This window comes from Panthera onca, chromosome C1, assembly GCF_046562875.1.
Source record: "Panthera onca isolate mPanOnc1 chromosome C1, mPanOnc1 haplotype 2, whole genome shotgun sequence".
In the NCBI taxonomy this organism is placed as follows: Eukaryota; Metazoa; Chordata; class Mammalia; order Carnivora; family Felidae; genus Panthera; species Panthera onca.
In genome coordinates, this window is record NC_138346.1 from 213127518 (window position 1) to 213149589 (window position 22072).

A 22072-nucleotide genomic window follows, 5' to 3' on the forward strand; every position below is an offset into this window, starting at 1 on the left:
TGTCAAAGTCTGCCAGCCCCACTTACCAATTCTACATTTACCCCTTCATTCATTCATTCATTCATTCATTGTCTTCATTCATTCACCTGATGGTGCTTGCTGTAAAATAAAGAGTTTCCAGGGCACCTGGGTGGCTCAGTTGGTTAAACGTCCAACTCTCTTGGTTCCGCTCAAGTTATGATCTCACGGTTCATGAGTTCAAGCCCCACATCAGGCTCTGCAATGACAGTGTGGATCCTGCTTGGGATTCTCTCTCTCTCCCTCTCTCTCTCTCTCTCTCCTCCTCTCCTGCTCTCTCTCTCTTTCTAAAAAATAAATGAATAAACCTTTTAAAAAATGGTTGAAACAGTAAATTAAAACTAAACTAAAGACTTTCTGTTAAATTACCTTTATCTTGAACTCCTTTTCTCCAGAAGACTCTATGAACCTTCCCACCCCGGATCTATTCTCATGGTCATTAATGCCCAAGAGTACCTCTTGGCTGACATGTTCCTGCTCATCACAAATTCCTGGCTCTGTTACTCTGGAACCATCTGCTCAAAGCCTCTGGAAAACAGGGTCAGAAAGTCAGGAGCCCTTGCAAGGAGCGTGCAGATGTTACTAGCCTGCAATGTTCTTCACCAGTCAGCTTCCCCCCAGCTTCTTCAGTTGAAGAAGGGAAGGAGGGGTCTTCTCTGGCCGCTGACACTTTTCCAAAGCCTGACTTCTCTCTAGCTTAGCCTAATGTGTCTCAGGCCTGGATGGCAGAGAGGAACCAAAACCAACATCCTGCCTTTGTGAAGCCACAAGATGATGCTTTAAAACCAGCAAATACTTTTCACCCAGGGATCTCGCACATGCAGTCATGTCCAGAGGGATTTGAGTCCCAGCTGTGTCTACACGGCATGAAAAGGGGAAACATCTGGAAGAAAGGCAGGCAAGTCCCGCCAGTCTGCCAGATGTGGCACGCATATGGACATCTGAAACATGGCCTGCTTGGCTGTTTGGCAGTCAAGAAGCAAGTGGTCAACCCATGTCACCCTGTCAACCGGGACACGGCCCCAGTCCATACGTACAAGTTACTCAGATTACTGAAGGATCCGAAAAGTATTTTGGCTGCAATCTTTAGAGACCTACATCAAGATAAAGGCCAAAGAAGGGCCTCGATCATCATCTGGGGTCTGTGCTGAGCCCAGCTTGCCTGTGTCTCAAGCGCCATCACTCACCAGCAACTTGCTTTGTCTCTCTGTGCCTCACATTTCTCATCCTTAAAATGAAATAATAATAGTAATGCTTTGGGGTGCCCAGGGGGCTCGGTCAGTTAAGCGTCTGACTCTTGATTTTGTCTCCAGTTATGATCTGACAGTTCGTGGGTTTGAGCCCTATGCTGACAGCACGAAGCCTGTTTGGGATTCTCTCTCTTTCTCTCTCTCTCTGCCCCTCCCTGGCGCAGGTATGAGGATGAAATTATAACACCCCTTAAGCTCTAAGCCCAGTGCCTGGCAAGCAGTAAACACTCCAAATATGTTGGCCATTATTAGAATCACTGTCATCAGGGCTCCTGGGTGGCTCAGTCGGCTGAATGTCTGACTTTGGCTAAGTCATGATCTCACAGTTCGTGAGTTCGAGCCCCGTGTTGGGCTCTGTGCTGACAGCTCAGAGCCTGGAGCCTGCTTCGGATTCTGTGTCTCCCTCTCTCTCTGCCCCTCCCCTGTTCATGCTCTCTCTGTCTCTCTCTCTCTGTCTCTCTCAAAAATAAACATTGAACTAACCAAATTTTTTAAAAAAAGATTCATCATCATCATCATCATCATCATCATCATCAGACGGGTCACTCTGGAGAATTCTCCCAGCTAAGAACACAAGAAACCACCCCCAGGACAGTGCAAAGGCCAGTATGGGAGGGAGGGACACATACTTCTCCCCACAAACATCCAAGGACCGCCAGTTTGTCAAACCCTTTGCCCAGCTCAGCCCCATTTAAGCCGCCTTCCCCAGAGACAAGGAGATCTCCACATTCTGCTCCATGATACGAATAGCTTCCAGCCGGCAGTCATGTGTCCTCTAGTAACAAGGTTTGGCAAAGGACATGTCGTCCAGGTGCCAGTATGTGTGTCGGATGCCTCGGGCAGATGGTTGGGCGGGGACAAGCTTTCCCTACATCCCATCTTCCACCAAGACATCATGCTAGGAAGAGCACCCAGGTGTGCTGTGGGCACCACCGGTGGGAAACTTTCCTCCTGACCCTGGAATGACTGCTTGTTTGGATCATGTCCTCTGAGCCCCAAAGGACAGACACCTGGGTTCCTCTTCTGCTTCTAGTGGGGGACCTAGAGGAGCCATCACTTTCACCCATCACCTCTGCTCCAGGGAGGAGACGCCAGGTGAGGATGGGAGACTCTGGTGAGCCCTCCAAGGACAGAGACAGGCTTTTCCACTTCTGCGCCCAGTGCCTGGCACACAATGGGTCTGCCCAGGCAGACACTTGTGGGATTGCAGGAGTAAGGAGAAGGCTTTTTCTTGTAGAGGAGGTTTCAGCCTCTGGCACACGGTCAGCGTTCTGTATTTGCTAATGTTGTTGTTCATGATGATGCATAGGTGGGGACCTGGGCAGGTCGGCAGGGTCAGGCTTGAGCTGGGGGTGCAGGGTGCGGGGGAGAGGACTTGGTGTGAAATGCAGGGAAAGCCAGCTGCATTTCACCCCTGCACTTGGAAGAGAAGTATTATCTTTCCCGTCTGTATCGGCTCAGCTCCTTCTTGGAGGCCACTTGGATGCTTCCCATACTCAAGGCGGCCAGCCTGGCTCCCTGGCGTTTGGGCCTTACCACCAATGTGCTGCATGATGCTGGGTAACCCACCCCCTCTGAAGTAACCTCCCCATCGGTAGCCCTGGCATGTCACAGAGGTCAACCGTTTTCCTAGTCCAAGCCTCACCGGGGGCTCCTGCCTGAGCCCCTCCACAGGCAGACAGGTTTGGGCTCCCATGGTTGGTGACAATCCAAGATGCAAAGGCAAAGCCCCCAGTCCCAGCCCTGGAAACCCATTCTCCCTGAGACAGGGCCAGAGCTAAACTCAGGGGACAGCCCTGCACCTTTCACCCTTGGTGGGGCCAGCAGAGGAATTTACATTCTTTTCAAAACCATCATGTAAATGGTTTCTTGACAAAAACCATTCATTCAGTGAATGAATGAATGAATGAATGAATACCAGAAACAATGCAGAATCCTGGACAAAGTAGGGTCTTTTGCTTTATTTGATTAAAATCTGACCCCAGTGTGGCCTCTTTTAGGTGTACAGCTTTAGGAAAGCTTCTTCACTTCTCTGAACCTTGATTTTCCCATATATTAAATGGGAATAATGATCCGTACTCCAGGAGAGATGCTTACAAGGTTAAGTGAAATAGTATCTACACATGCTTAGTAGGTAATCAGCAAACGGCAGCCTCATTATCAGCATTGTTATTCTCAGCCTGCTGCTCCGTTTGTAAGGCAGAGGACTGAGGCCATTAGCCTTGAATGATGCCCATTTCCAAAGAGCTCTGATGAGCCTACAGACACACATTAATTGCAGCCCTCCCACCCGTGTGCCTTCCAGCTGGAAGGAGCAGAAGCGGCCGTCTGGTCTCTCCGTGGCCAGGCAGGGAGCTCACTCACCGGGGGAGGCTCGGCCACCTTCTCTGGGCTATCCCGGCAGCACCCGTGCCTCTGGCTTTTGTCGAGCAGCTGGAGTGTGAGCCGCACTGTCTGCCCGTGAAATGCGACTTTCAGAAAACATGCATATTTGTGAGTTGGTGCATGTTTCTATTTCGGGCCGACACTGCCCTCTTTATTTATTTTCCCTGGGCTTTGCATTTGGAACCCGGCTTGGAAGGGTGTTTTGACAGACTTTGACACCGCTCCGGCTCCTCTGGCAGGAGACATGCTCTGGTGGGGAAGGAGGATTTAAAATGACAATCTTTCTCTCAGCTAGGGTCCATTGACAATCAGACACTCCTGCCTCCTGGCCCAGCCCTGGGTTTCCCCATATTTGGGTGGGGGGCGGAGTAGAAGAGGTACAGGTGGGGAAACAATTTCAAAGAGGGGGAAGAAGCCCAAAGAGACTAATCATTGAGCTTCCAAAATCATAATAACACTGCCGTCATTATCAACACCAGTACTGTTACTATCAACTGCTGTCACCACCACCACCACCACTTTTCGGTTCTTATTTTTGTGACTGACAGTGGGCTGGAAGACGGCCCTTAGGGAAACCACCTCATCTTTCAGCATCTCACTGTGCTCATCTGTAAAGGTGATTTTGCAGTACTCAGCTCATGGGGCTGTAAGAAGTGGCCGCTCAGTCAAATGGCAGCGGTGACTGTCTTGCCTCCTGGTCTCAGATCTTGGCCAGCTGCCCACGGACAGCCGACTTGGTCAAGTCTTAGGGATTTGGGGCTGATTGCCAAGACCCTACCCACCAGGCAGCCCTCTAAAGCTGCTCTCAGCTAGTCCCCTCTCTGTGGTCATTTACAAGCAGCCCAGAATTGACCTTAACTCAAGGAGGAAGGACCTTCGCTCAGACAACTCCATCTGCCTTTGGATGACCAGGTGAGTGGAAGGGGTGATGAAGAGACCAGAGAGATGTTTAAATGCTTAAACTGTCAGACAAAAGAGCCTAAACCATGATTCCAAGGCTCCGAAGGGCAGGAGGTCCAGGCTTAAGTTCCTCCGTTTCTACTCATTCATTCATTCATCCACTAAGCATCCACCAGCAGAACCAGTGGTTCACGTACAAGATATACTGACAGGGGAATCAATGTCTGCCCCAATGGCGATTGCACTTCAGCAATGTGACCTCAAGGAAATTACTTGACATCTCTGGCCCTATAAAGGAAATCATCTTAACATCCACTGCTCAGGGGACAGAAAGAATTCACCAGTGGCGGGTGCTTTGGGCAGGGGGGAAGGTACCATAACCCCTGAGGTTAGAACCATGTTTTCAATCCCACCCACACCCAAGAGTGAGTCGATGTTCCACATCACTAGGACCAAACAGGGACTCTTGAGGATCCCTTCAGCTAGCCCTGCACCGATGGGAAGCCTGAGGCTCAGGGAAGGGAAGTAACTTGCCCAAGAACACACTCTGAGACTGTGGCCCAGCTGAGACTAGAACCCAGGTCTCCCCACTTCCACTCCAGTGGTTCTTCTACCACATCACACTGGGATGCTTCCTCTTCCAACAGAGTTTCTGGAGTTTAAGGGCAATAGCAGAAGAGGTATCAAAGGACAAGCCAGAACATGGGTACTGGATGCCTCAAAATCCCCATGGAGTGAGGGCTTGCTGTAATTCCACAACAGAGGAATCCCAGCCTGTTGGAGAGACTGTGGAGGCTCTGGGGCATCCAGTCCTAGAAACATTCCCAGGGAGGGGCTGGAAGCAGCTGAGGCCATGGGCAGGGAGAGGGGTGCTGTCAGACTTTCAAAGGGAGGGGAGTGGAGGCATGGAGTCTGCCCAGGGAATGGAGTCAGCTCCTCCTAAGGGTCATCTGTGTCCATATGGGAGCAAAGAGTGACTGGATCAGACCCAGGCTGAAGGAAAGTTGGGGAGAGAGTGAAGGCAGCTGGGAAGGAGGAACTGGTGAGAAAGACAAAAAAAAGGGGGGGGGAGGGAGATACACATGGGAGAGGAGAACAGAGCAGGGAAACAAAGAGAAAGTGCAAGCAAAAAATGATGCAGAAAGAGGGGTGTGTACCCTGGTTGTAGGAGATTTGTCTGGAGTACATTTGAGGAAGGGGAGCAGGCATGGGGGCGGTGAGCAAAGCAAAATGGATTCTGAGGCTAAAACCAAGATTCTGTTAAGGCCACGCTTCTGCCCAGATTCCACTGGGCCACAGCCTCTTCCTTCCATTTGGCAGATGCCGGGTTTTCTGCTCAGGTCTGCATTGGTGGGGGGGGGGGGCGGGGGGCAAAGAGGGGGTAGCTGCTCCTCTACCCCACCCTCCACCCCACCTGGAAGTATGTGTGTGCACGGGGAGCGCAAGCAGCTCTGTGAATTGCTGGGCACCGCTGTGAGCACCCAGGGGCGAGCTCCGGAGTCTGGGGCTTAGTAAGATGTCGGGGAACAGCAGGATCCGGAGTGAAGATGCCCGCCTGCATGCTTGTGCTTGTGGGGAGACCTGAGTGTGTCCACGTGCGAGTGGATCTTCCCTCTGTGTGTGGGCTGTGAATGGATGTATGTTTGCGTGAGTGGACTATGAATCTGTGTGGGGATTGTTTGTGGTCTGTAGATTTGCGTGGGTGTGCGCATGGACTGTGGGTCTGTGAGCTTGCGCGGGGGTTGTGGGTCTCGGAGGCCGCCTCGCGGCGCTGTCCGCGGTGCTGACCCGGGGCTTGGATGGGAGGGGACCTGAGCCCAGCCTCAGGGGGACCGCGGGAATCTGGCGCCGGCTGTGTAGCAGACAGGAGACGAGGAAAGGAAGCCTCCAAGTCTTTCTTGGAGGCGCCTTCTTAGTCCACCTGCGGGTCCCCCCCCCCCGCACCCCCAGGGGAGTTGGGAAAAGTTCTGCCAGCGGCGGGGTTGGCTGGGGGGACTCCGCGCCAATCGCACCAGGAATCTTACCCCAACCCTCCGCGCCGCTACGGCCCCGCTGCCCATCGCACCTCCACCTTCACTCGCGTTCTCGGCAGGGCACGGGGCTCCCCTATCGCGCTCGGCTTCCATCGCCTGCCCGGTCTGCCCCAGAGCTCCCGCGCGCCCGGCTGGACCTGCAGCCAGGTTCATTGCTTTCCAGGACTCGGGAAACGTCTGGGTGAAAGCATGAGTGCGCTAAGGTAGGGAGTGGATGGAGAGGAGGTCAGTCACCTTTTCCTCCCTCCCACTCTAGCCAGGCCGAGAGCCGGATCCGGGGCGGCTTCAGACTGACTCAACTTTTACGGAATCAGTCATCCACCCGCGAGGACGAGCAGGGGACCGGAGTGTGAAGCCTCCCCGGAGATCGGAAGCCTCGCCCGTTGTGGACCTCAAACTGGCCCGTGCAGAACGAAGCTGCTCCGGCCCCGTGAGGAGTTGGTGCGGAGCTGGAGCCCGGCCACGGGGGGCCAGCTCCGGGCTCTGCCCACTACCGGCTGGCTTTCCCGGCGGGGGCGGGGCGGGGGGCGCCAAGGCCTGCACCCAGGGCTGGTTGGAGAGCGAGAGAACTTCACACACAGCCCCGCGCAGGCCGGGGTGGGAGCGGCGCGGAGGGCTTGTCCCTTCCTCCGAGCGATGCATCCCCCCAGCCCCGACTCGGATGGCGCCCAGGGGCAGTCGCACTCACCTCGGCTGGCCAAGCTGGGCTGGCTGAGCCGCGGGCGCGGGAAGGAGGCGCACCGGAGGGGCCGGGGGCTGCGGCCACCCCGCCGTGAGGACTTGTCCCCTCGCGGAAGTCGCAGGGAGATGCTCTTCGTAGCTGCAGGAGGCCCGAGTTCCCCGCTACGCTCCAGAGAGCGCAGACCTCGCACAGCCTAGTGCTGAGACTGGTCCCCAGCGCGCAACCCGAGCGCTCGGCACCGCCGCCGCCTTTTATTCGCCGCCCGCCTTTGTTTGGGTCCCGGCTCCTACCACGGGGTATGGGGGTGTCGGGCGCAGGCTCTAGAGCCGCGCCGCCTCCTAGCCACTGGCGCCTCAGGCCTCCACGCCGCCTGGCTTTGCATCAGTGGCCGGCAAGGGCCTGAGCTCCGCCGCGCACTGCTGTCCCTGGAGCCCGCCGCCAGGCGCCGCCGTGGCCGCCGCTCCCCCTGCGGGAGCCGCGCGGTGGTACAAGCGGGCTCCCATTGCCAGCGGGCGGGGTTGCGGGTGGCGCAGCGACCCCTGGGGGTGGGTCCATGCCTCTGCAAATGGCCCAGGCTGTGCCTCCTGCCCCGCCCCCAAGTTTCGTAGGTTCCCAGGTCTCTTCCCCAGTCTTCGCTCCTCTCCCAGTCCTCGCAGCTTTGGCAGATCACCAGCCGCCTGGACACTCTAGGGCGTCCCCGGGTCTCCTCCGGAGGGAGCTGCCAAACTCGGGCTCCTGGCGCCGTCCCTTCTTCCCTCCTTCTCCATTCACCTCTCTGGCACCAGAGCCCAGAGCCAAGCCAGCCCCTGGGACCCGGCATCCCTCCAGCTCTAGCACATGGTCTGCCTGACACCCCTGCCCGAAAGGCCACAAGGAGAAGGGGCTGGGGAGCAGAGACCGGTGCCTGACCCCTTTCTCTTCATCGGGGCTCAGAGGGCATTGGCACTGCTGTCACCAGGGGAGAGCGGAGGGGGATGCCTCAAAAGCCAGAGAGCTGTAGGACCCCAGATGCAGGATGGAGAGGTTTTACTTACAAAAACCAGAAAGAAGGGAGGCCACTGCCACTGTTGTGTGAGGGGTGAGCCGGGAGTTTATCGTGCATCCTCAGACTGTGTGCTGGGAGGAGCAGGGAAGACAGAGATGGGGAATCAGAACCTCCTCCTGCAGCAAGCTCCCAGCTTAGAGGAGAGATGAGAACACCAGAGAGTTCCAAAATGAAACACTAAGCCCCGCACCCACAGCGGGTATTCAATCCAGTTTCTCCAGCCCTTCTCTTTAAAAGAGGAAAGCTGAGTTGAGGGCATGTCTAACTTTAAGGCGCTGTGTGGCACTCTGTCACTCACCTGCCGTTCCTGCTCTGTCTCTCTGGTGTGCAGTCCCAGGGAACTGTACCCACTGGCTCGTTGCCAACTGGACACATTGGTATTTATGACCCTAGATGCCTCGAGAGCTCATCTATGCAGAAGCAAATGGCCCGAGCCAGTGTCCCTGCCCCGGCACTCACTCCCCATGTGCTCAGGATCCTCAAGGGAACCATTGCCAGACTGGCCAAGCCTGTTAGAAGACTCCCGGTGGCTTCATCTGGCCTTGAAGACTTTGGGTTGGAGACAGCTCCTGACTCGAAGGATGCCACCCTGAGCTATAAGGGAAGAGAGAGACAGAGACAGGAGGCATCTTCTGAGAAGTGGGGAGTGCGTATGTTGCTACCCCAAGATCAGAGGTCAGATCTGACATAGGAGCACAAAAGAGCAGACCCAGGACCCCCTCCCCCCCCCCCCACACTTCCGGTCTCTATTGCCACATCCCAGAGAGAAGCCAGAAAATGTGGAGCCATGGGAGAGGGCGGGAGGAAGGAGAACGGGGCAGATTGGTTTTTAAGGGAGCAACACAGGAGACATGAAATGTGTTCCCAAGCCCAGCTGAGAGCAAAGGGTTTTCTTTGCTGGGGGAATGGCTTACTCTTCTCATCTGGTTGGATGGCTGCTTCCAGGAGCCTTCTCAAAGTTCTCTGAGGCTCCTGCACTGTTCCTCTCAGTCTGACAGATCCACAGGGAATGCCATTGTGTGCCCCATGGTGTGAGCCACCCTCAGCCCATCCTGGGGACACAGTCCCCTCTCCCCTGGGGAAGATTTTTAGTGGTTTGGGGCCCCAATTTCATGCAGCCTAGCTAGCCACAGCTGTGGCCACCTTGGCCACACTCTCCCCCGCACCCTCCCTGCCTCTGGGGGCCTCCAGATGATCTCTAGTGAGGGGTGGGCTTGCTCTGCCCTTGGCCAGAGATTTCTGGGTACCGAGGATGCAGAGGCGGAGGCCAACGGAGTGGGGGAAGAGGGAGGGAGGAGTGTGGTACCCAGGAACATTGAAAGGATGCAATTTTCCCAGGCCATCAGCAGAGTTTTAAAAATGCAAATGGAACCGGGCCTTTGAAATATGCCTGCCATAAAGTGGGGCTGGTAGTGGCAGCGGGAGCTGGCGCGGGTGTGGAAAGTCATGAGAAGCTTTCTCGCGGGACCTCATCCTCAGACTTCCTTCCCCCCGCCAACTCCCCACTCTGCCTGCAGGATGCCTGTTTAGGGGGCGACTGGGGACGCTGGAGTCAGGGATTCCCCAGCCCCCCAAACTCAGGGTACCTCCCTGAGGCTTCCTTTACCTCAATGATCTGCCCAACAGAAAGGCTGCAGAGAATGAGATTCTACACCCAACCCCCAGCCCCCCACACCAGTGCTGTCTGCTGGAAGTTCTTCCTGAGTCTGATTTAAATGCCTCTTGGTGCCGATAAGCAGCTTCCCTTATACTCTATCTTCACGACTAATTGAAAAGCTTCTTTTGTAAGGGGCTTGAGCTATAAAAGGCTGCTTTGTCCTTCGTTCCCGACCCTTTATTTCTATTTTCATTTTCTCTCCAACGATGTCTGAAGGAGTCAGCTTCTGACTCCACCACTCGCGAGAAAGCTGTATTTCTGTTCCACCCCTTACCAGCTGCGTGACCTTGGGCAAGTCCCTTCACCTTGCTGAACTCAGTTATTTCGTCTATAAGATGGGGATGGTAAAGTACTTACCTCATAGTGGTGGTTATAAAAAGTTTATTAGATGAGTAAATCTCAGTGTACAAATAGCATTTAGCACAGTGCATGGCACAAACCAAGCTCTAAATAAATATTAGGTGGTGGTGATGATGATGATAGGTTCCTGTTGAGCAAGAGGTCACCAGGAGGTGACCATAACACTTCTCACTTCTTTGCCCCACCCCTGATGAGGCGGATTGTGTACAAACCATGTCCTCTCACCAGATGGTTGAGCAGCTGAGGGGAAGAGTAAATGGGAGGGCTGGAGGTGTTTATCCTGAAAAGTATAGTAGATTAAGACTGCTGCTCCATTGTTCCAGCATCAGGGAATTGAATAATTACATTTAAAAGTAATTCTGTCTTCCATCCCTAACACTCTGATTTTGGAGCTCTTGGCCCCAACCTCCTGTCTCACCTTCTCCAGGAAATCAATGATGAGAGGCAAGTGAACTAGGGTGTGTTAGAAAGAGCTCTAGATATTGGGGTCTTTTACTAATTGTATGACCTTGGGTAAGTCACTTCATTTCTCTGAGACGCAGTTTCCTCAACTGCAAAATGGGAGTATAATGCCCTGTGCCTGCAATATGCCTGCAAGTATCTTTTCAGCTGAGGTGGAGCACAGATTTATAGGCAACAATCTGATAATTAGTCATATATATAGTTACATGTTGTTATGGTTATATACAGTTAGAGATAGATAGAAAGATCAATCCCTCTTTCCATGACTTTCAGGGTTGACTGCACTTCGTTTGATATAATGGATGCAAAAGAGCTCAGCAAACTTGCTCCAGTTCATGGTGGATGAATTTCTGACTCAAGGTCATATAGCAAGTTAGTGGGAGAGTTGGGTTGGACCCGGGCCTCCCTGGGTTCAGTCCTGAGCTTCTCCCAAGGCATCATCTTTCTTCTCCCCAGCCTCCTTCTGCCTGGAGCTCTGTTCAGGAGATGGCTGTGAGTTCATGGGGGGCACAGGATAGAGGGGCCAATAATTCAAGAGAAGAGAGAAAAGTCTGGGGATGGGGGTGCTACAAGACAGGGCCTGGGGGAGGCTGGACAGATGGCAGCCCTCTCCTCCTGCCTCCAGAATTCTGAAAGCAGCCAGACCCACCACTTCTTTTGCAGCCCTGCCTGCCTCCTCCAAGGAAGCAGACAGCCTGCGCCAGAGTGAACACAATCCAAGTTATTAATTGCCTGCAACAATTAGCCCCAGTGCTTGGGCCTGCGGACACCTAGGCTCTGGAAAAAAAAAAAAAAAAGCCAATTACAGCTTCACCAATATTCGCTCTGCTGCATAATCCTCCCCCAACTTTACAGGCCCACCCTAACCCCCATCCATGTTTCTAGGGGGCCTTTGCTCTGACCCCAGCATCTGGAGAAAACCATGTTTTCCTGAGGTTTTCAAGAGTGGAAGTCACTGAAGGGTTAGACCCTAAGGGGGCATGACACATAGCAGGGCAGGGAAGAGAAAGACCGTGCCAAAGGTCTGGACAGTGTGGCATTAGCCAAATGCTGTCCCATTGTGTGGGAGGGAGTACAGCCTCCAGGTTGAAGGTTTGAAGTTCGCTGAGTAGTGGCAAGGGAGAGATCAGAAATACACCCCAGTCCAGTCACGTACTAGCTTCGTGGCTTTGGGGAAATCCCTTCATGTCTCTGAGCTCATTTCCTTATCTGCAAACTGGGGATGGTGGTCACGCCTCTCCATGAAGGGAAATGCTGTGCAGAAGTGCATGGCCCTACAGTGGGTGGCACGGAGTGAGCTGGAAATAAATAGGAGCTATTTTGTTCTATATGGACAGAGCCCTGGCAGGACATTCTGTGCTGCCTGTGGGTCCCCTTTCCCTTGGCAGGGAAGCAGAAGTGGGAGGCAACAGGGAATGAGGTAGATGGGGAGTTGGGAGACCTGGATGCTGACCCCAGGTTTGCTCTAACTTACACTGTGGTCCTGGTGCCCTCCGCACTCTGGCCTCTTGTTCTGACCTGACAAATGAGGGCACAAAGCTGGATGAGAGCCCCTCAAACTAATTTTTTTAGGAGGGTGTGAACAGAAGGAATGAGCTTAGAGTGGTAGGAGGCCATGGGGAATATAGAACCCCCAATTTTTCAGGGGTGAAAGGCAGCAGTGATAAATGTAACGGACCCACCAAAAGAACATGAAACCGGTTACATAAATAAAGAGTTAAGCCTAGAGTCACCAATCTGTCGGTTCTGCATCTGTTAAAGAAACCACTTACCTTTCATCAAGACAGGGAATAAAGATCATCACCTGGTTCAGAACCACTTGGGAGAGGCTGAGTAGAAGTTCCCAGCACAATCCTGATTGGGTGGGTATTTCAGGACCATGGACAGCGGCGGGTGCCACCCTCCAAACACCTGGGCCAAGGTTGAGGGGAGGGCAGAGGGATAAGAGACATGGACTTGGCCACTGAGCTGGATCCTCAGAGATGGTGTGCTGCTCAGCGTGAGCAGTGCTGAGCTTCAGGAATAACTCGGTTCCGCATGGTGTGCATCTCTGTCCAGCAGGGTTGCCCAAATGTTAGAGCAGGGTCGTGTATGGGGCCTGTCTCCCAGCCCCTTCCCAGAAGCATCTAAGGCTCTCAGTGCACCTGCCTGTGTGTGAGCTCTTTCATGACTCAGCACAGAACTCCAGCCCCACCTCCCCCCCACCCGCGCCTTACCCTGACCCTTTGTCCCTCTGGCCTCGGCTTCCTGGCACAAGTTGGCCAGTGCCTCCCTTTGCCTCAGTCAGCCTGGCTGGCCCACTGGCGCCAGGAGCCAAGCCAGCCTTAACCCTGGCCACCAGGATCCATCTGGGCCTCAGCAGTGACAGCAAGAAAAAGCTTTTCTGGCATTTTCCCAGTCAGAAATCTGCGCGGCTTTGATGGGCTGCTCCCATGCCAGCTCCTATTCCAGCACGTCCAGCGTGGGCAGGGTGGGGAATGTTCTGTGCCAGGGAACTCTGTGGCCAGGACCCCTGAGCTGGAATGAAGGGCTGGTAAAGAGATCATCAGTGCACGGGCAGTTAAAATACATTTTAGGCAGCAAGGGAATGCCGCTGACAACATCAGCACCTTTAATAATTAGTGGCTACCATTTGTTGAGCGCCCGGCTCCATAGACACATTACTTCATCGAAACTCGCAACCACCCCAGGACGTGAGGAGGTATCATCCTCCTGACCAGGGGAGGAGATTGAGGCTCAGAGAGTAAGCTGTTTCAGGTCACACCGCGGGTAAACACTGAGGACTCAACCCCAGGCAGTCTGATTCTATAGCCCAGACTTTTCACCACATTATTATTCCCATTTTTCAGAGGGAGAAACTGACGGTCAGAGAGGTGAGGGACTTGGTTAAGGTCACGGAGGACTCAGTGATGGAGAGGATTTGAACCAAGATTTGCCTGTTGTTGGAGATACCACTTTTATCTATTCCACTCTACTGCTCCCTGATGAATAGATCCCTGTTCGGTGCCCACTCCCAGAGTCCCCTGATGTGGCCCTTGGGGCTCATCCTAGGTCTAAAACACAAGTAAGCCAATCTCCCTGTTCTTCCTTAGGGAAGTCACTGCCTCTCTGAGTCCCAGTCTGCAGCGGGAAGCATGCTAAGACAGACCTCACATTCCAATGTGAGATTTGCTTTGTCTGATAACATTCTCCCACGGACACTAGATAGGGCCATCGTGCAAAATGGCAGGATGGTCCCCAGGACCCAGGAGGACAGGGTCACAGTCATCCCTTCCAGGACAAGATGCAGGGGCCAGGGCCGCTGGCTGTGGACACACTGCCTGACTGCCATCACCTGACGCCTCCCAGGTTCTCATTTATGAGGAGAGTAAGGCCCAGGGCGAGTGAGGGCAGTGGTGTAGTTGCCTGTGGACAGCACGGTCTCTTTGGCCACCCCTCTAAGACTTCTGTGTCCTTCCCAACACCTCTGAGTCCTCATTCTGCAGCTGGGCACGTCTGGAGACAGCTGTTCTCACTGGCATCCGGGACCCCATCTGGCAGATGTGGCAGCAGGATGCAGGAGGAATGTATGAATAGTCTTAATGGCCATGATGGGGAGCAGTCCCGGCCAGGACAGCATGGCTTAACTGGTAGCAAGTCCCCACAGCCTCCTCCTCCTCCTCCTCCTCCTCCTCCTCCTCCTCCCTGTCCTCCTCCCCCTGGTTTTCCTTCCTGTCTCTCCCCTCACACCCCCAAACGCTCCCACGCTCCCTGCCTTACCTCCTTTACACTTATTCCTTCCCTTGATAACGAACACAGCCAACATTTGTTGAGCACTTACTATGTGACCAGCCCCGTACCAAGCGTCTTTCCTACACCCTCCTATTTGGTCTTCATAACAGCCCTTGGGAGAATAATCCTCTTTCTTTACACATAAGGAAAATATGGCTCAGAGAGGTCAGGAGGTGAGGCTTGACTTCCAAGCCCACACTCTCCTGTCTCTTGGCTCTGCCGGGCACAGTAGCCCCTCATCACACACGGGGCAGGAAGGCCAGAGGTGGTGTGAACCGTTCCCTTCAGCCTTGGAAGGATTGTTTGGTAGAGGCTCTTTTTTTTTTTTTTTTTTTCTGCCTTTTGATTTTCCTTTAAAGCTCTAAGCTGATTTCATCCTCCCACCCACCCACCCCCCCAACCTGGATTGCTGTGTTCTCTGCACCTTCCAATCCTTCCCTTCCCAGAGTGTGCATGGGCAGCCCAGAGTCAGCTGTTCGTCATGCTTTTGCTAAGTCAGGTAAGTGCAACAAGACCAACACGCACACACACACACACACACACACACGCACATGCACAGGACCAAGGGTTAGTGGGCCAAGTGCAGAGGACTCCCCTCATCCCCTGGGAATTTTGTGACCATGGTCATTTCAATCCATGGATAATTAAGGCCTACGGGGCAGGTGGCTAAGAGCATGGAGTCTGGAGTCAGACAGGCTGGAGTCCATGTATTTATTTAAAAAAATTTTTTTTAACATTCATTTATTTTTGAGAGACAGAGAGAGACAGGGCATGAGCAGGAAAGGGGCAGAGAGAGAGGGAGACACAGAATCCAAAGCAGGCTCCAGGCTCCGAGCTGGCAGCACAGAGCCTGACGTGGGGCTCGAACCCACAAACCGCGAGATCATGACCTGAGCTGAAGTCGGACACTTAATCCGACTGAGCCACCCAGACGCCCCTGGAGTCCATTTATAACGATGCCACTCACCAGGTGATGGTGGCCAAGTCGCCTCAAGTCCCTGAGTCTCAGCGTCCTCACCTGTAAAACGGAGACTTACCTCAAGCAGAGGTTGGGAGGACCCAATAAGAGAGTGTGTGTGATATACCTGGTATACAGTCCTCAGGCCATTGCCTTATCCCATCTCATTTTGGGTCAAGGGAATAAGAGAAACATACTCCCTCTGGCCCAGGATGTTCCCCCTGGTACTCATTCCCCAGAAATTGTTCTTCCAAATACTTTTTGATAGGATTTAGGTAACACGGTCACAGTTGGCATTTTTGCGCATGTCCTTTGTGTGATGTGCGAATTGCTCATATCATCTCCTATAGAACGCATGCGTCCCCAGCCTAAATCCCGGAGCAAAACAACCTGTGTTCGAATCCCGGCTCTGCCGCCTACTAGCTGTGTGACTTTGGGGAAGTCATCTAACCTTTCTGTGCTTCACTTTCCTCAGCTGTAAAAGGAGCTTATAATAGCACCTACTTCCTAAAACAGTGTTGAGGAGTTAGGGGTGCGTGGAAAGTACCGAGATCAGCGCTTAGCCATGATAAGCGTGCAGTATAAATAAATGTCAGCCATTATTATTTAACCTCCATGACAATCTCAGAAAGTGGATAGTATCCTTGTTTCACAAAAGAAGTGACTGGTAGAGGTTAAGTCACTGGTCCAGGGTCATATAGCTAGCTAGTGGCAGAGACAGGGTTTGAGCCGAGTTCTGAATGATTCCCAGGCCTACAGGTTTCACACTGAAGCCACAAGCCTAGGACAGAAGAGGAGACTGGGGCTCTGAGGCTCAGTCAGCCCCTCCAATGCTGTGACCCAGATGAGCTCACTTCCCACCCTCTTGCTTCCTCTCGTCATTCCCATTCAGTCATTTATTTCAAAAACACTCCTGTTTTAACTCTGACAGTTTCCTGATTGTTCCCGTTCCAGACCAGCTCACTTTGCAGGGCTCCCAGGCCGTGGGAGCCTGCAGGGGCCCTGAATCTGGTCTTGCTCTCCCTCCTGCCTGGTATGAGCTCTGGGAAGCCAGGAGGGCTCCCGGGTATCCAGGAAGCCCCTAGGACTTCTGTTCCCTGCTGGAGGGTCTGCTGATCCAAGAGCTCCACGGCCCCACCCTCCCCACTGCCCTGACCCAATATGGCACTCAAGGCCCTTTCCTCCCCAATGGCCTCTCTCCAGCCCTGTCACTGCAGCCCCTCCCCACCCCAAAGAGCCCCCTACCGTTCAGATATGCCTCTCAGTCTTTCTCACGTCATTCCCCCCCCCCCCCCCCGAAAGCTTCTTTCTCTTCTTCTCTACTAACTGAAATATTACTCATCCTGAAGGCCCAACTCATCCCTTTTCCATGATGGAGCCACCCCCCAACCCTACGCCTACTCTTCCCCCGGAGTCTTCGGCTCTCTCTCTTCTTTGCTCCCGGAACAATTTCACACATCTATTTGTGCATTTATCACTGTGTGACTTGTTTTCTACATAGAGTCTGTTGTGTGGGGGCACAAGAAGACTCAGCAGGGGGGCCACTTCCCAGGCAAGGGCTGGGGGCCTGGCGGGGTGGGCCACGAGCAGCAGCAGAGCCTGGAGTTCAGGGACCACCTGCTCCAGGACCCGGCTACCGAGGCCAGAAGCTGGGGTCACATGTTACATTCCCATGATCACATGGCACTTCGTTGAGGAGCCATAGAACCTGGGCCCCCAACTCCTGATCCTATCCCTTAAAAGTCCCAGCTGTACACATGGGCTGATGCACTCTCACCGCCACCCCCCGCTCCCGTCACCCAGGGCCTCCAATCCTCCTTGCTACCTTTATTCATCAGCTATTGCCACAATCACGCTGCCTACCAAACCACCTCAAAGTCTTGGTGCCATTTAACATTAATGTGTGTATTTTGCCCATGGGTCTAGAATCTGACTGGAGAACTCTGCCTCGGGTTGTGGTCTAGCTCATGTCTGCTCCACGTGGCCTGTAAGGGGCTGCAGCTACCCTGATTAGGTTTGTGGGCATGGCAAAAATGCAGGAGCATGAGCACAAGCAGGTAAATGCATCCCAGGGCTCTTCTCTCATTGTATCTGCTACCGTCCCATTGACAAGAGCAAGTCCCCCGCCAAAGCCCAAAGTCACGTGGTGATGAAGGAGCCTCTCGGCTCACCATGTAGCCATGGCAAGGGTGTGAAATGTAAATTACCAGTCTGGGAAGCTGAGCATTAAGACCAATAATTCAGTCTTCCATGCCACATTTATGCCTCCACCTTCCTTCTTTACAGATTCAAATTGATCACTGACTGCCCCCCACCCCAAGACACTAGACGGGTCTCTCCAGCTTCCTTCCCTGCAGCCACGACCCACAGAACTTTCAGCTGAAGCTCCACCCTCTCTACCTGAAGCTTAGCCATGCTAAGTGCAAAATAACCATGGAAAAGAAATGCAATGAGAATGCTCAGGCTCCAAGAGTTGGATGTAAGGAAAGAGGAACGAGGCGCATAGTTTGTTTAACTTTGGAAAGGTGGAGAATGGGGGTGATTTATCTTCACCCCCGTCTTCCAGCACTACCCATTGTCCCAAATCTGAAAGGTGAACTTTAGGGAACTCTCAAAGCTTTGAGTCAGGTTCTCATAGGACCACTCATCCACATGGCTTCAGAACCTCAGTGTGGGGCTTTATTTTTATCTATTTTCATCAGTTCACCATTTCTTTTTTTGATAGCAGCCCATCAATTTCCAATGGAGAACTACCATTTCCCCTTTAGATCAAGTGATTGGGAGGAAGATGCACATGTGACCGAGGCCTAAGCCAATCAGAGCATCCCATCATTTCCTTGGCTATAGTGATTGACTCAGGGATAGGGCCATGGCAAATCCAGGTCAATGAAAATTCAGTCTTGGACATTTGTCAAATTTCTGGGCATGACATGAGGAGTTAGAGGAAGTCAGGAAGAGACTATTTTTCTTGCAGGGCCTGAATCCGAGAGGCTATAGACTTTGCATTACTAGCACCCATCATGGCACCACGTCAATTCCAAGAATAAAGTGCGCCAACCTCACCATGAACTGAGGGACAAAGAGGGACTTGGCTTAAGCTCCTGAATCAAGCTATGCCTGAAATCCTACCTTGAGACTTTTGAGCAATGAAATCAGGTAGAACAGGCTTTCTCTCACTTATAACTGGAGGGGTCCTAATTAAACAGTCTTGGAATTCTATAATCATGGGATTTGGGGCACCTAAAGCCGAGGATGCTTAGAACTATACATTTGTCGAATCTCAGAGTTGAAGCCCTTGGAGACTAAGCCTAACTGAGAGGAGTACGGAGAGAGCCTCAAAGCTATGGGCATGGAGCAGGGCAAGACCCAAGGTGCATGTATGCACCCCCACTGGTGCCAGCACACTTGTCCTGTACCTTCAACTCCTGTAGACTGGCCATGTGGGGTGAGATGTATAATCTTTGTCTCCGCAATGGCCCTTCGCGATGGTGTTTGTACATAACACCTTCTTATCCTTTTGTCCGAGGAAGCGATGGGGTCTGAGCTGGCAATGTAAGCGGTGTTGCTAGGAGAGGCTGCTGCAAACAAGGGTCTGAAAGCACAGGACTGCTCAGAGGGAGAGGCGGATGGTGAGGACACCCCTTAGAAGAGCTGCATTCGGCCAGCAGAGAAGCCTGCCCCAGACTGCACTGCTCTGAGCCAGGCACCTGGCCCAGTGTGCCAGCCTCCATCTTGGCACCGGCACCCACCCTTGCTGGCTGACCTTTCTGAGCAGATATTTCAGGAAAGGGAATGGAAGCTCACACCTCACTCTGGCTTCCCCACCTGCTGAGACCATCTTCAAAGGTGCCAGTGGCTGAACTGGCTCCTGGGTCACTTCTCTCTGCCAGGACTGAGGCTGCCATTGGCTGTGTTCCACTCCAGCCCCCAGGGCCTCCCTCCTGGCCGCAGCTCCTGGATCCGGCTTCACTTCTGGCCTGGCCGCTCTTTCCCAGAAGGCAAGGGGCCTCTGCATGGAGGTTCCTGAGTATGATACACTGGGGTTCTAGTCCCACTGTCTCCGGTGACTTGTTACTTGTATATATTGGCCTCAGTTTGTCCACTTGAAAACCGAAGTCTTCCCCCAGTAGTGATGAGCCTCACTACACTTGTATAAAATAGGCCTTCTCACTCCCATTCTACAGGCAGAGAAGCCAATCAAGGCTCTGAGAGGTCCTGACATTACTCATTAGGCAGCATTCATGTAATAAATACTAGTTGAGCATAGTCTACTTGCCAGGCACTGTACTACCTTCTCAGGACATCAGGGTGACTGAGACAAGGTCCCGGCCCACAGGCTTCTCAGTTGGGGGTGGGTAACACACTTGCTGAAGGGCATAGAGTGAATTGTCATCTCCTCTGCACATGTTAGGTGCTCAATCAATGCATGAATTGGCTGAAATACCTTATGGGCAACTGACAAGGAGCAATTGTGGGCAAAAAGATAGCAGGATGCAAAGGATATATCTGGAGAAAGCGAGATGTCAATTTCCAGCCTTGGGGCTAGGTTTGCAAACAAAAAATCTATCATATCTGATGCAGTTTGCTAAAGACTAGATATGGAGATGAAGGAAATGCACGTGGTGGATGGTGTGCTTGGATTCTGCCTGACAAAGCAGCTTGGGGTCTGCAGGGGCTGCCCTTGGGCGATGAGCTCTAGAATGGTCCCATCCCCCCCACCCCCACCCCCCGCCCCATCAGGGCTTCAGAGAGGATGGAAACAGTGCAATCAGAACGACATGCTGGTCACACCGGTAATGGGCAGGCAACAAGGTTTGCAAATACGAGGATGAACCCAACGGATGAGAGTCTCAGAGATGATGACGGCAGGTTCTCTTTCTCCTCTGGACCTTGCTTCTCAAAGTGTGGTCCATAGACCAGCAGCGTTGGCGACATCTGGGCGTTTGTTAAAAATGCAGACTCTCAGTCCCATCTCTCACCTACTGAATGTGAGCCTGCAAGGTCCGCAAGGTTCTCCTGTGTTTCCCAAGCCTGGCTGCATGTTTGACTCCCCTGGGGAGGTTTGGAAAACCCTGAGGTCTGGATCTATCCCAGAGATTCTGATTTAATTGGCCTGGGCTGTGGCTGGGCAGCAGAACTCTACCGGGATGTAACTGACATTTACCACTGTATCAGTTTAAAGTATACAGTGTGTCGATTTGATGATACACTTCTATCTTGCAGAACAGTCCCCACCAGAGCATTAGCCAACAGCTCCATCACATCATGTAATTATCATTTCTTTTCAAGCAGGACTTCTTAGTGTTCAGGAGGTGATCCTGACGTGCAGCCGAGGCTGAGGACCGCTGCTTTAACTTTACAGAAGACATCCCGAAACTTGACCTCATCTGCCGTTTACTATAATCCTGGTAGCTCAGGAGGGGTTGTCCCCATTTCTCAGAAATGGCGTTATGCTTATCTTTCAGCCTGGCAGGTTGGCGCATATCAGCGGTTCTCAAAGTAAAGTCCCCAAACCAGCAACATCAGCATCACCTGGTGGCTTATTAGAAATGTGCGCTCTGGGGGCGCCTGGGTGGCTCCATCAGTTAAGCGTCCGACCCTTGATTTCGGCTCAGGTCATGATCTCGCGGTTTGCGGGTTCGAGCCCCGCGTCGGGCTCTGTGCTGACAGCTCGGAGCCTGGAACCTGCTTCGGATTCTGTGTCTCCCGCTTTCTCGGCCCCTTCCCTGCTCGCACTCTGTCTCTCCTTGCCTCTCAAAAATAAATAAATATTTTTAAAAAATAAGAAAGAAAGAAATGTGAACTCTGGTGGTTGGGCCCAGAATCTGTGTTTCAGCCGGCCTCTCAGATGATTCTGGGGCAGGGTCAAGTTTGAGAACCACTAGGAAAGCACCCTGAATGGGGAGAGGAGTTCTGGCATCTCTCCCTGGCTCTGTGTGTCCTTGAGCAGGGGACTCTCCCTCTAGGTGCTTCCGTTTCCACTGTGTAAAAGGGGGGGCGGGGGGCGGGGTGGGGGACGGACCAGGTCGGCGCCGTCACCCCCACAGCGCCCCCTGGCGGACACTGCCAATCCGCCACAGCTCTGCTTCCCAAGGCGCCAGGACTGACCCCAGGCTTGCCTCAGCACTCCCTCCCAGTCAGTGCAGCCCTCCAGCTGAAATTTAAGTCTCTTTACTGTCATCCCAGGTGCTGGTTGATCTCTGAAGCCCCTCCACCATGTTAGTGGCAGGTGCAGGCCTCGGACCCTGGAACCCAGCGCTTTCTCTCTCCTCCTCCTCAGGCTCTGAGAAATGGAGAAGGGGGTGTATCCACATGGGCTGGAAAGATGTGTCAAGGGGGCCGGTGACCCGTCCCCACCTTCAGGCCCTTTCGCACCCCTATGCTTTGCACAGCCCGTTCCCATTACCTGATGCACTCTTTTAAAAAATCTGTTTTTAAAGTTTACGTATTTTATTTTTAAGAGAGAGAGAAAATCCCAAGCAGATCAAGGGGCTCGATCTCACAAACCCGGAGGTCATGACCTGAGCTGAAATCAAGAGTCAGACGTTTAA

At 53.1% G+C, this 22072-nt stretch overlaps 1 protein-coding gene across 1 annotated transcript in view; it reads right to left on the minus strand.

Annotated features, from left to right (window-relative positions):
- The window catches only part of DISP3 (dispatched RND transporter family member 3), a 57982-nt gene extending 50294 nt beyond the window's left edge, over positions 1-7688 (minus strand). The window contains exon 1 of the mRNA XM_060622655.3: positions 7275-7688. The gene's annotated coding sequence lies outside the window, so the exon portion shown is untranslated. The remainder of the gene's footprint in view (positions 1-7274) is intronic.
- Positions 7689-22072: the final 14384 nt, after the last annotated feature.